This window comes from Thamnophis sirtalis, unplaced genomic scaffold, assembly GCF_051295495.1.
Source record: "Thamnophis sirtalis isolate CommonGarterSnake01/CBP01778 unplaced genomic scaffold, rThaSir2_p1.2 scaffold_2, whole genome shotgun sequence".
Taxonomy (NCBI): Eukaryota; Metazoa; Chordata; class Lepidosauria; order Squamata; family Natricidae; genus Thamnophis; species Thamnophis sirtalis.
Window position 1 is genome coordinate 148,006,721 of NW_028261382.1, and position 13,880 is coordinate 148,020,600.

Below are 13,880 nucleotides of genomic sequence, written 5' to 3' on the forward strand. Positions count from 1 at the left end.
CGTCAGATACCAATTAGATTTTAGAATATCTTCTGAAGTCATAAAATAGTATTTGCTTTTTAAAACCTAGATATTAATAAACTAAATAATCTCTTTCAACACAAATGTCTTTTAAGGTCAGATCATATTTTAAGTCCTAGGGACATAGGATTTCTTAGAAAAGTTCCCTAAGACTTCTCAAGAAATGTGTGTAAAATGGAAAGCAATATCTGGATTGCTTGCGGCTCACTAGCACTGTGAGACAAGATTTTAAGCACGTGTATATTCATGCATGTTGAGGAGATCTCTTCCAATGTCTGTTACTTAAAAAAAAAAAATTGGATTAATCAAATTTTTAAAAAGACCCAGGAGGAGCTCCTACATAACAGACAAAGAAGAAAACAACAAACGCAACACTGTCATTCCATACATTGCAGCTCAGGAGGATTTTCAACCAACACTAAGGCAGAAACGTGTCCACCCCAAAGATAAAACACCCAGACTAAACTGAGCAACGTGATATATGCAGTACAATGCTGTGAGACATGTACAGATCTGCACATTGGAGAAACAAAACAACCATTTCACAAATGCATGGCACACCCACCAGGACAAGATTCAGCAATCCATCTGCATTTGAAAGACAAAGGTCACTCTTTTGAAAGCAGCAAAGTCCACCACATTCAGGACAGAGAAGACTACTGATTTAAAAGAGGGGTCAAAGAGACCATCTACATTAAGATTGAATAGTCCCATCTCAACAGAGGATGTGGGATACAACATCACCTGTGTTCTGTTTACAACACAGTCCTTTCAGCAGTTCCAAGAAGGCTTCACAGCCATTTGCAGTATTCAGGCACAGGTAAACCTCCAAGTGTGTCCTCAACTACTATCAGAATAAGTGTTAATGACGAGATGACTGCAAGGATTACAAATCCTTCCAACCAGAATTGAAGAAGCATCTTGGATGAGAAACAAAAGGTTCTCAAGGAAAAACAAAGTTCAGCTGCCTTTTGAAAAAGTATCTTTGGAACAAACATGACCTGAACGACTGAGAATCTCCATAGACATCAATTTGGAAGATTGTTACATTAAAGGCTTGTCCACAAACTGTAATTGATATTATTCAGTCATTAATTGCAATTTCTTCAGTTTCAGTTTTATTGAGTTTGTATGCTGCCCTATTCTCGAGAGACTCAGGGCGGCTCACAATGAAAAAGGGAGGGGATACAAAAAAATAAAATAAAAACAACAATTTAAAATTCTACAACAGCCATAACCTCGAATGGGGCTGGATAGTTCAACAGCCCCAGGCCTGCCGGAACAGCCAGGTCTTAACCGCTTTGCGAAAGGCCGGAAGGGTAGTAAGGGTCCGGATCTCAACGGGGAGATCGTTCCAGAGGGCCGGAGCAGCCACAGAGAAGGCCCTCCCCCGAGGAGTCGCCAGCCGACATTGGCCGGCAGATGGAATTCGGAGGAGGCCTAATCTGTGGGATCTAATAGGTCTTTGGGAGGTAAATGGCAGGAGGTGGTCTCTCAAGTACCCAGGTCCAATACCATGTAGGGCTTTAAAAGTAATGACTAGCACCTTGAAGCGTGTCCAGAGACCAATAGGCAGCCAGTGCAGCTCGCGGACGATAGGTGTAATGTGGGTGTACCGAGGTGCACCCACAATCGCTCGCATGGCTGCGTTCTGGACAAGCTGAAGTCTTCAAACACTCTTCAAGGGCAGCCTCACGTAGAGCGTGTTACAGTAATCCAGTCTTGAGGTGACGAGGGCGTGAGTGACTATCTGAAGGTCCTCCTGGTCCAGGTAGGGCCGCAATTGGTGCACCAGACGAACCTGGGCAAAGGTCCCCCTGGTCACAGCTGACAGATGATGTTCTAAAGTCAGCTGCGGATCCAGGAGGACTCCCAAATTGTGAGCCCTCTCTGAGGGGCGTATAATTTCACCCCCCAGGCTGAGAGATGGAATAGCTGGACCATCTTTGGGAGGGAGCATTAATAGTCACTCAGTCTTGTCGGGGTTGAGCGCCAGCTTGTTCATTCCCATCCAGACCCTAACAGCCTCCAGGCACTGGCAAATCACTTCTACTGCTTCACTGAGTTGGCACGGGGCGGACAGATACAACTGTGTATCATCCGCATATTGATGGTATTTAATCCCGTGCCGGCGTATGATCTCACCCAGCGGCTTCATGTAGATGTTGAATAGGAGGGGGGACAGGACCGAACTCTGCGGCACCCCATAATTGAGGGGCCTAGGGGTCGATCTCTGCCCTCCGACCAACACCAACTGCAACCTGTCCGAGAGGTAGGAGGAGAACCACCGAAGGACGGCGCCTCCCACTCCCACCTCCCGCAACCGTCGCAGAAGGATACCATGGTTGATGGTATCGAAGGCCGCTGAGAGGTCAAGAAGCACCAGGATAGAGGAGTGACCCCTATCCCTGGCTCACCAGATATCACCGATCAGCGCAACCAAAGCAGTTTCAGTGCTGTAGCCAGGCCTGAAACTGGACTGAAAGGGATCCAGATAATCGGTTTCATCCAAGGACCGTCGGAGTTGAAAGGCCACCACTTTCTCCACAACCTTCCCAACAAAGGGGAGGTTGGAGACTGGATGATAGTTACTCAAGATGCTGGATCCAGAGAAGGTTTCTTCAGGAGGGGTCTCACCACCGCATCCTTTAGGAGGTGCAGGAAGGACCCCTCCCAGAGAGAGGTGTTAACTATCGTCTGGATCCAGCCACGTATTACCTCCCTGCTGGTCGAAACCAGCCAGGAAGGGCATGGGTCCAGTATACAAGTGGAGGCACTCACCGCTCCCATGGCCTTGTCCACTTCCTCAGGAGCGACAAGTTGAAACTCGCTCCATAAAATTCGCTCAAGACCTTCCCCCGGTACCTCGACTGGTACCGTGCAATTGGAGTCCAGATCTGCCTGAATCCGAGTGACTTTATCCGTTAGAAACTGAACAAATTCCTCAGCCCTACCTTGTAAAGGATCGTCCACATCCCTCCCTTTCAAGAGGGAGCGGGCTATTCTAAACAAGGCGGCTGGGCGCGATTCAGCAGATGCAATAAGAGCGGCAAAATGTGCAGATTTCACCGCTCGTATTGCCACGAGATAGGTCCTGATAAGGGCTCTCATCAGTGCTCGGTCTGACTCGGAGTTACTGGCCCTCCAGAGGCGCTCTAGGCATCTCTTTTGGCGCTTCATCTCCCGGAGTTCCTCAGTAAACCAAGGAGCTCTCCTGGATCCACTACCTCAGAGAGGCCGTAAAGGCACAATCCAGTTTAGAGCCCCCGCCGCCGCTGTATTCCAAGCAGCAACTAAGGACTCTACTGGATTGTGGACGAGAGTGTCAGGTATTTCTCCAAGTGCCGTCTGAAATCCCATAGGGTCCATCAGGCGCCTGGGGCGGAACCACCTAATCGGTTCCTCCTCCCTACAGCGGGGGATTGGTCTCTGAAAGTCAAGGCTCAGTAGGAAGTGATCAGACCATGACAAGGGCAAGGTCTTAATGCCCCTCAAATCTAGATCACGTCTCCACTGCTCTGAGAGGAAGAGCGGAGGCTAGACCCTGTTTCCCCCCCTCCCCCCCCCGTAGCCTCCACTCTTTCCGGAAGGCCATTAATCTCAAACATTCTAGGATGGGAGATGGGCCTGGGCCCCCTACCACTTTTGCAATGGCACTCAGTGGAGGAGGCACCCGGCTGCTCTCCCAGTCCTCTCATGCATGCACAGTCACTCACTCATCCAGTCCCCACAAATCAGTTAAAAATTATAAAATACAATGACAATAAAAAGATAAAAGTGGGTACAAACTTACATCACATACATACCACATACATATCCCATACAAAAGAAAAGAAAAGAAAGAAAAGAGAAGAAAAGAAGAAGAAAAGATGAAAGAAAATTGCGCAGCTGTTAAGAAATGTGCAAGTTCAAGTAAAGTTTGTAGGTGGTTCGCAAAAAGTCCAGTCCGGTGGGGTTCACGAAGGTGTAAAGGGGGGGAGCAAGATTTCATCTTCTCTCTTCCTTACGTGATAGATAATATCGATGGAACTGGGGTAGAGGGGTCCAGAGAGTTCCAAGGGGGCTGAGATTGAACCCCTTGATAATGGCGGGCGGCGATGGTCGTACCAGCCAGGACCGGGTCGCAAGTCCAATGTCCAAAGTCCAATATCCAGCAGCCGTGAGCCGTGAGCAAACCGAGGGCCAGGGAGGAGAGGAAAGGCCGCACCGTAAGGAAGGCCTAGGGGGTAGGCTAGGAGGCTGTGGCAATGGCCGCAAGGCCAACTGCCAGATCTTATAACACCCTATATCCACCGACAACCCCTCTATAAAGCCAGCCAAAAGGAGTCCAAAAAATCCAGATGGAACAGGAGCACAGATGTCAAAAAAAGCGCTAAGAGCGGCCAGTAGCGTGCTCTGACCGGAATGGAGGAGGGGGGGTGTCTAGAGAGACTACGGCAGCCGAGGAATAAACCAGCTGCCCTGCCTCATCCAGCGTCATTCAAGTCACCCACCTCCTTCGATGGCAACAGGTCTCCAAAGGACAGGCAGACACCAGGGCTCCTCCCAGTCAGCGAGGAAATAGGGCTTAAACCAAGCCAAGATCACGAAACGCCACAAAAAGTCAATTCGAGGCTGTCTGTGGGTGGTTGAAATGCCGGAAGCCTAGAACGCCGAAACGGAGCCCTCAGTGCAGCACCGCCATTTCCCTCCAGCCTTGCTAAGCATCCTGAGGAACACTCCGGCTGCCACGCAAGCTAGGGGACCAAGTGCCGTTCTTGCTGTAACCTTTCTTTGTTTTTCATGACCTGAGTAATAAACTGCAATCTGATTGAAAGTGTGCAATCTTAGTCTATTTACTGATGGCCTCTCAATTTGTAGTTATTTCATTTATTTATTTTATTCCATTGAACTTTTCTATGAGCATAGATCATTTCTATGTTATAGATCCCATGTTCCCACAATCTTTGTAGCTTCGAAATTTATTTTATTTATTTTATGTTACTACTTTCTTTTATTTTTTATTTTATTTTTGCTTGATGGCAACATCTAGGTGTCCCAAAGTCTTTAGTCCAGCTATGTCATAAGCATATTTAGTACAGTGGTGCCTTGGTACACATTATTAATTCGTTCCAGAATTAGTGACTAAAACGGATGAGTTCCAAACAAACCACAAGACTTAATATTTCTAAGTTCCTTGTTGCAAGAGGAGGGTATTATGGACAAGTACCACAACCTGAGATATGAAGACAGTTGAACTTGCACTTGTACACTGATACACAATTTCTGTTTTATTTACCACTGTTATTCCTTGTAGTAAATTATTACCTAATTATTTAAGTAAAAGTTAAGGAAATTAAGCTATATTTTGTATTTTTCCATAAAAGCCAAAACAAACTCTAAAATACTCAAATCATTTAAGTTTCCTTTTCTACTTTCTCAGCACACAACTATCTTCTCTAGCAACATGACAATTGTTCTCTGCTTGAAAAGAATAGTTCTAGTAAACTCCTGGGACTACAGCCAGCAGTAATGGAGCAAAACCTTGACTGATTTCTTGTGGGAGTTCTTGATATAAGTTTCAAGAGAGGAAGCATTTCAGGGGGAAGAGCCAACGTCACAACCATGTGGCCAATACCTTTGCCACTGGGTGATCCAAACGGACCTAAACCATCCCAAAGAGACAGTGAACAGGAAGAATATGTCTTGCTGATCTCGGGGATATCGCAAAATCCCTGAAAGAAGCAAGAGAAGTTCTTCAAGCCGGCGACAAAAAATCCAGCCAAGGCTGACGAAGTTGGGGCAGCTCCAAAATGGAAGGATACGGAAAGTTAAAGTGTTTCTAGCTGGTGAGAAACTTTTACTGTTTTAAAAAATAGACTGCCTATAAAAACTTAAAAATTAATTTAAATTGAAGAATAGAAGAGTCAAGCAGCAGAATTAAATTTGGAATGGTTTTGGACAGTGGTTATCTTACTTTTTAAATGCTATTTTCATGGATGGAATTTATGCCTTTTGAAACGGATGGATTTAGTTTTCTTCTTCTACCTTTTCTTTATGATTCTCTGAAATCTATAGACTAAAGTTTTCTTCTTTCATTGCTGTGGGTATTTTTCTAATTCATTTAAAGATTGACTCCTTTTTCTAACTTGAAATTCAAAAAAAAATACAAAAGGAAACTTTTTAATAGCGTTACCACTGCTCAGAGGCTGGGAGGTTTTTGTTCCTTCACGGATTGTTTTGACTTGGCACCACAAGGTTTTACTGCTTGGCTACAGAGAGTGATAAGAAGGGAAGCACACAGATGTTCCTTTGAAATGGAAACAACATTCTTTGTGAATCTATACTTTAATCTTATTAACCTTCCAAGCTAGAGCAGCTGTGTTTGTTAGAATTGCACAACTTCAAAAGAAAATAGAAGTCTCAAATTTACAAAAGTTAATTTCAGAAATACAGAAATTATGAAATATATATGAAAGAATAGAGGGAAAACTGTAATACTTAGAGCACATAACAATAAAATATGATGAAAAAATTGAGGATGTTTATCAAATGCAAGACGGGGTGATTGAAACTCAAAAAACCGAAGTGGAAAATGAATATAAAGAGATTAAACCTGCTGATATTGATGGTAATTGGTTTGTTCTTGAAAATGGAAAGAATGGAATACTGAAAGAGGAAGTAAATGGAGAGGAAATCTATTCCAGAGGGCAAGATATAGAAGAAGAAGAAATTAAAGAATCTATGGACTTAAAGAAAGAAATTCTATTAGCAAAAGTATTGATAACACTGTTGACAATCAAAGACAAGCCGAATAAAGAAACAGAAAGAGGGCATCAAGATTATATGAGAGATCTTACAAGCAAGGAGTTGCTAAGAGAAGTCCATACAAAGCTGATCAAGAAGATGATTAGAGGATTGGAAGCACAAATGGCAGAAGATATGAGATTGTTTTGTTATTGGAAAGATACAGGTTGATAGATGGAAGAATATAATTTAAAACTAGTTAAACTTAGTAAATTTATTGATAATAGATATAGCTTAAATAAATAACTGATAATGTTACTAATGTATACAATGTGTAGTGTTATGATGAGTATAATTGGATATGAATATTGAATGGTACCCATGTAAGAAGATTAGCAATCTCTTTGGATATAATAATAATAATAATAATAATAATAATAATAATAATAATAATAATAAACAACTCACAGGCATTATTGCAGATAACATGATGGATTATTTGGAAGATGCAAATTCAGAAAGATGTAACTAAAGGAACAACACCTGAAAACTACAGACCAATAACATGCTTGCCAACAACCTTCAAATTACTCACAGGCATTATTGCAGATAACATGATGGATTATTTGGAAACAAACAACATCTTGCCAGTAGAGCAAAAAGGCAACAAAAGAAGGAGCAGGGGCACAAAAGATCAGCTCCTAATTGATAAAATGATATTAGAAAATTGTAAGAACAGAAAAACGAACTTGAATATGGTCTGGATTGATTACAAAAAGGCATTTGACTCACTGCCACATAGTTGGATCATAAAATGCTTAGAAACTGGCATTAGCAAAAATATTACATCTTTTACTGAAAAGGCGATGAAATAATGGAGAACTGAGTTGGCAGTAGGGAATGAGATCTACGGAATGGTTAATATCAAGCGAGGAATTTTCCAGGGTGATTCACTTTCACCTCTTCTCTTCATCATCGCAATGATCCCACTATCAGTAATCTTTAAAAAAATGAAATTAGGCTACCAAACAGCCAAAGAAGCTGAAAAAATTTCGCATTTACTATATATGGATGATTTGAAACTCTATGGAAAGTCAGAAACAGAAATCCAATCATTGACAAACACAGTCCGAGTATTCAGCACCGATATTTCAATGCAGTTTGGCATGGAAAAATGTGCCACTGTATCCATAAAAAGGGGCAAAATCACTGCATGTGAGGGAATTGAAATGCCCAATGGCCAACTAATTAAATGCAAAAAGAATGAAGCCTACAAATACTTAGGCATTCTGCAGTTGGATAACATCAAGCATGGAGAAGTAAAAACTATTATCAGGCGAGAGTACACCAACAGAGTTAGGAAAATTTTGAAATCTAAATTGAATGGTGGAAATACAATCAAGGCCATAAATACCTGGGCAATACCAGTTATAAGATACACAGCTGGTATAGTTAACTGGACACAAGCTGATTTGGACATTTTGGACCGAAAAACCAGGAAACTAATGACAATGCACTACAGTTTACATCCACGTGGTGATACTGATAGATTATACCTGCCCCGAAAATCGGGTGGCAGAGGATTATTACAAGTGAAGCAAACAGTTGAAGAAGAAAAACATGCACTGGCTGATTATTTAAAAGAAAGTCAAGAACATCTATTAATCGAAGTAAAGAACAAAAATCTACTGAAGGCCCAAAAGACGAAACAAGAATACAGAAAAGATGTGATAAAATCAAGAATGGAGAGTTGGCAGAATAAAGCACTGCATGGCCAATTTCTGGAAAAAATAAAAGATAAAGTGGACAGTGAACAAACTTGGTTATGGTTAACAACAGGTACATTAAAGAAAGAAACAGAGTCACTAATCCTGGCTGCACAAGAACAAGCTATCCGCACAAATGCCATTAAGGCCAAAATCGAAAAATCCTCTGATGATGCCAAATGCAGACTTTGCAAAGAAGCTGATGAAACTGTTGATCACATACTCAGCTGCTGTAAGAAAATCGTGCAGACTGATTATAAGTTGCGTCACAATTCAGTAGCACAAATGATCCATTGGAATTTGTGCAAAAATTATAATATTAAAACAGCAACAAACTGGTGGGAACATCAGCCTGAAAAAGTCACCGAAAATCAGATGGTCAAGATCTTGTGGGATTTTCGCATACAAACAGACAAAATACTGGTGCATAATACACCAGACATCACACTGGTTGAGAAAAATAAGGTCACAATCATAGACATCGCAATACCAGGTGATAGCAGGGTCGCTGAGAAGGAACATGAAAAAATCGCAAAATACCAGGACTTAAAAATTGAAATTCAACGACTATGGCACAAACCAGCAGTGGTAATTCCAGTGGTAATTGGCACACTAGGTGCTATTCCAAAAGCACTGGAATTACGTTTAAAACAGTTAAAAATTGACAAAATCACCATCAGTCAAATGCAAAAAGCCGCACTGCTTGGATCTGCAAGTATATTACGAAAATACGTTACGACGTCCTAGGCCCCTGGGCGACCAATGCCAAATCCAGTGAAACAACTGGCCACTGTGATACAATTGTATAATATAACAACAACAACAACTAAGTTAGATACAATTAAAGTTTTGATTATTAGGGGAAAATGTTATGATAGTCAAATAAAGGAGGGATAAGAATAACAATCCATATATAGATATGGGTATAACATAAGGAAACTGGATGTAAACTTTAAACAGTGATTTGGAAAGGAGGATTAGAAAACTTTTTTATTAAATATTATGGATGTTTGCTAGAACAGGACATAAGGATTTAGTGTTAGTGGAGGATTTTAGAAATAGTAATTGAAAGGCCAGTATGTGGTTATGTATTAAACTTTGGTATATTTTATGATGAAGGACGTTTAAACAATTATAGTCAAATGAAAATGGAGATATAATGAGAAGAAGCGCCGGAGGAGACGCCTAGAGCACCTGTGGAGGTCCGATAAGTCCGAGGCGAACCGAGCACTTCTGACCACCTGCACCAAAGACTACATCCGGGCATTAAGAGATGCCAAAAGAACGCATATCTCTGCCTTGGTTGCGTCCGCCGAGTCACGCCCAGCCGCCCTGTTTAGGATCACCCGTTCCCTCCTTAATAGGAGGGATCTGGGAGATCCCTTGCAGGGTAGGGCTGAGGACTATGCCCAGTTCTTGGCGGACAAAGTTGCTCGGTTTCGGTCGGACTTGGACTCCACCACAGTAGATCCAGCCGAGACACAGGGGGATTACTTGGCAAGCCATCTCTGGGTTGAGTTCCAGGATGTTGCCTCCGGGGATGTGGACAAGGCCATTCGAGCTGTAAGTGCCTCCACCTGTATTTTGGACCCGTGTCCCTCCTGGCTGGTTGCCAACAGCAGGGAGGTGACACATGGCTGGATCCAGGCGGTCGCGACCGCCTCCCTTCGGGAGGGGCACTTCCCCGCTGCACTTAAAGCGGCGGTGGTGAGACCCCTCCTGAAGAAACCATCTTTGGATCCAGCCATTTTAAACAACTATCGTCCTGTCTCCAACCTCCCCTTTATTGGGAAGGTTGTTGAGAAGGTGGTGGCCTTTCAGCTTCAACGGGCCTTGGAGGAAGCTAGTTATCTTGACCCCTTCCAGTCCGGCTTCAGACCTGGTTACAGCACAGAAACCGCTTTGGTCGCATTGACCGATGATCTCTGGAGGGCCAGAGATGGAGGCCATGCGTCCATCCTGGTTCTCCTTGACCTCTCAGCGGCTTTCGATACCATCGACCATGGTATCCTTCTGCGACGACTGCGGGAGGTGGGGGTGGGAGGCACTGTGTTGCAGTGGTTCTCCTCTTACCTCTCGGACAGGTCGCAGTCGGTGTTGGTCGGGGGGCAGAGATCGTCCCTGAGGCCCCTAACATGTGGGGTGCCGCAGGGTTCGGTCTTATCCCCCCTACTTTTTAACATATACATGAAACTGCTGGGCGAGATCATTCGGAGGCACGGGATAAAATACCACCAATATGCGGACAATACACAACTGTATCTGTCCGCCCCGTGCCAACTCAATGAAGCGGTGGACGTGATGAGCCAGGATCTTGAGGCCGTTAAGAACTGGATGAGCGCTAACAAACTGGTACTCAACCTGGACAAGACCGAGTGGCTGTTGTGCTTCCCTCCCAATAATTTGGCTGACACTCCAACACTCAGGCTGGGGGGTCAAATTTTATACCCCTCAGACAGGGTCCGTAACTTAGGAGTCCTCCTGGATTCAGAGCTGACTTTCGACCATCAGCTGTCGGCTGTGACCAGGGGGGCATTTGCCCAGGTTCGCCTGGTCCGCCAGTTACGGCCCTACCTGAACCGGGAGGCTCTCGCAACAGTCACTCGAGCCCTTGTGATCTCTAGGCTGGAATACTGCAATGGGCTCTACATGGGGTTGCCCTTGAAGAGCATCCGGCGACTGCAGTTAGTCCAGAATGCAGCCGCGCGAGTGATAGTGGGCGCACCGCGGTTCGCCCACATTACACCCATCCTCCGCGAGCTGCACTGGCTACCTGTCGGTCTCCGGGTGCACTTCAGGGTATTGATGACCACCTTTAAAGCACTCCATGGTAGTGGATCTGGATATTTGAGAGACCGCCTTCTGCCGATCACCTCCCTCCGACCGATTAGATCGCACAGGCTGGGCCTCCTCCGAATCCCATCCGCCAGTCAATGTCGACTGGCGACTACACGGAGGAGAGCCTTTTCTGTTGCAGCTCCAACCCTGTGGAACGAGCTCCCCATTGAGATTCGTACCCTCACCACCATCCAGACCTTCCGCACAGCCCTCAAGACCTGGCTCTCCCAGCAGGCCTGGGGATAGGTTTCCAATTTACCCGCCCGAGTGTTGACTGTTGAATGCATGTTGTGGTTTACCATTTTATTTTGTTCACTATTGTTTGTCTCCTGGTACTGCACCCCCTCCCCTTGTGATTGTAAGCCGCCCTGAGTCCCCTCAGGGAGAAGGGCGGCCTATAAATCTCAATAAAATGATAAAAATGATAAAAAAATGATGGTTACATGTATAAATATTTGAGTTAAAATACTTAAGTTAATATGAACTATGTTTGTTGACTGTGGAAGAGATGCACGAAAGTTTTTTTTTTTTTTTGTAACCAACTGATACACTTTCTATAGCATGTAAAGAAGGATGATGTATTTGTTTTAAATTAAAAACTAAAAAAAATATTTAAAAAAAAGAGAGGAAGCATTTCTTAAGACTTAATGAACTGGCCAAGGTTGGCTCAAAATGTTTAAAATCCGAAACTTGTATTCTACCATGTAATCCAGTCTGAAAAGCCAAAATTAAATAGAAAATCAGGATTATGCAGGATATGTTTCAGAGTAGGAAACAGAAGCGTATACATCTTTGTTCTGGGATGTATTTGCAGATTGCATTTGTTTTTATTAAAAATAAGGATTGGTTTTTGTACTATTGGCCAATTTAGGGAAATGTTGTCTGCTTTGTTTTCTAGTTAACCTTCAAAGAATCTTGAAAGTCTTATGCACAGTATGTGTTCCAATTCTTAAGACAGGTTGTTCATGGAAACCTTACTATAAGCAGCATGGGATAAGCATCAGGTGATCAACAAAGCCACAGGAAAACCTGTCTAATGGGTTTAATGTGCTTTCAAAGACGAGCCACACTTTATTTTTCAACCTGCCTTATGCAATTTTTAATGCCTAATTTGTACTAAATGTTGGGTACAAAAGTTGCATATTTGCCTGTTTATAGATGAGAGAAGAAACAGCCATAGGGTAGAAATATCATGAGTAGGTTCATACACATTCTACATGTTTAGGGGAAAGTTTGTCCCACTTCCCATACATCAAATCACATCAAATCACATCAACCTTTATTAGGGTCAAAGACCAGAATAAGAAAGGTGGCATACCAAAAAGATGAAGCTATTATGAATGTCTCTAAGCATTGAAGAAGCCGATACTTTAATGTTTCTGTACATCCATTGTCTCCGGATGCAGAATCTTCACCTAGCAGCTATCAAGGCCCTTGGATACTTCAAGGTCGTGACCCGTCAAAAGCGCGGACGACAAAAGCGCGATCGACAAAATCGCGCCTTTGACGTCATCACAGCGCGACGAAAAAGATCGAAAAATTCAAATAAAAATTAATAAAAATTAAATTAAAGCAAGCCGATTCACATAAAGGTAAGGGTTAGGGTTAGGGTTAGGGTTAGGGTAAGGGTAAGGGTTAGGGTTAGCTTTAGAGCGTTAGCGTTAGCGTTAGGGTTAGGATAAGGGTTAGCGTTACGTTTTTCGTTACTTTAACGGTTAGGTTTAGGGTTAGGTTTAGGGTTAGGTTAAGAGTTAGGTTTAGGGTTAGGTTTAGGGTTAGGTTTGGGGGGGTTAGGGGAAGGTTTTAGCTTTATTTTTACATTTTTTCGATCTTTTTCGTCGCGCTGTGATGACATCACAGCGCGCTTTTGTCGAGCGCGATTTTGTCCTACGCGCTTTTGTGGTGGAACCCTTCAAGGTTTGTTAAGTCTGCCTAAGGGAGGGCAGAGTACCTGCTGGGTTCACATAGCAAAGAATCCCATTCTATGTGTGGTGCAGCAATTAAAATTAGGTGATGGATCAATATTTTTCAACCAAGCAATAACTTTGATCTCTTACATTGCAACTCTTATAGTCATTTCAGTATTTTGGGCTTTCTCTTTATACTTACACTCATGTTGCTTGTATGTACTTATGCACGGAGACAAATTCCTTGTGTGTCCAATCACATTTAGCCAATAAAGAATTCTGTTCTGTTCTGTTCTATTATATTATATTCTAGTCTTATACTATTCTATTCTATTGTTCTATTCTATTCTACTCTACTCTTTTCATTTCTATTCTATTCTATTTTCTTCTCTACTCTACTCTACTCTACTCCTTTTATAGGGCCACTGACCTAAATGAAAAGAAAATAATGCAGGGAAATGTATGTTGTCCTAGATGCAGGCAAAAGAAAGTAAGGTGCAGATCAAATGAATCTCCTCTGCTGGGCTTCTCAAAGTCTTGAGAAAGGTCAGGCCCAACTCATGGCTGGGGTGATTCCAGGCAACTAGGCTTACATCATGATTAAACAAAAACGAGCGAGTGA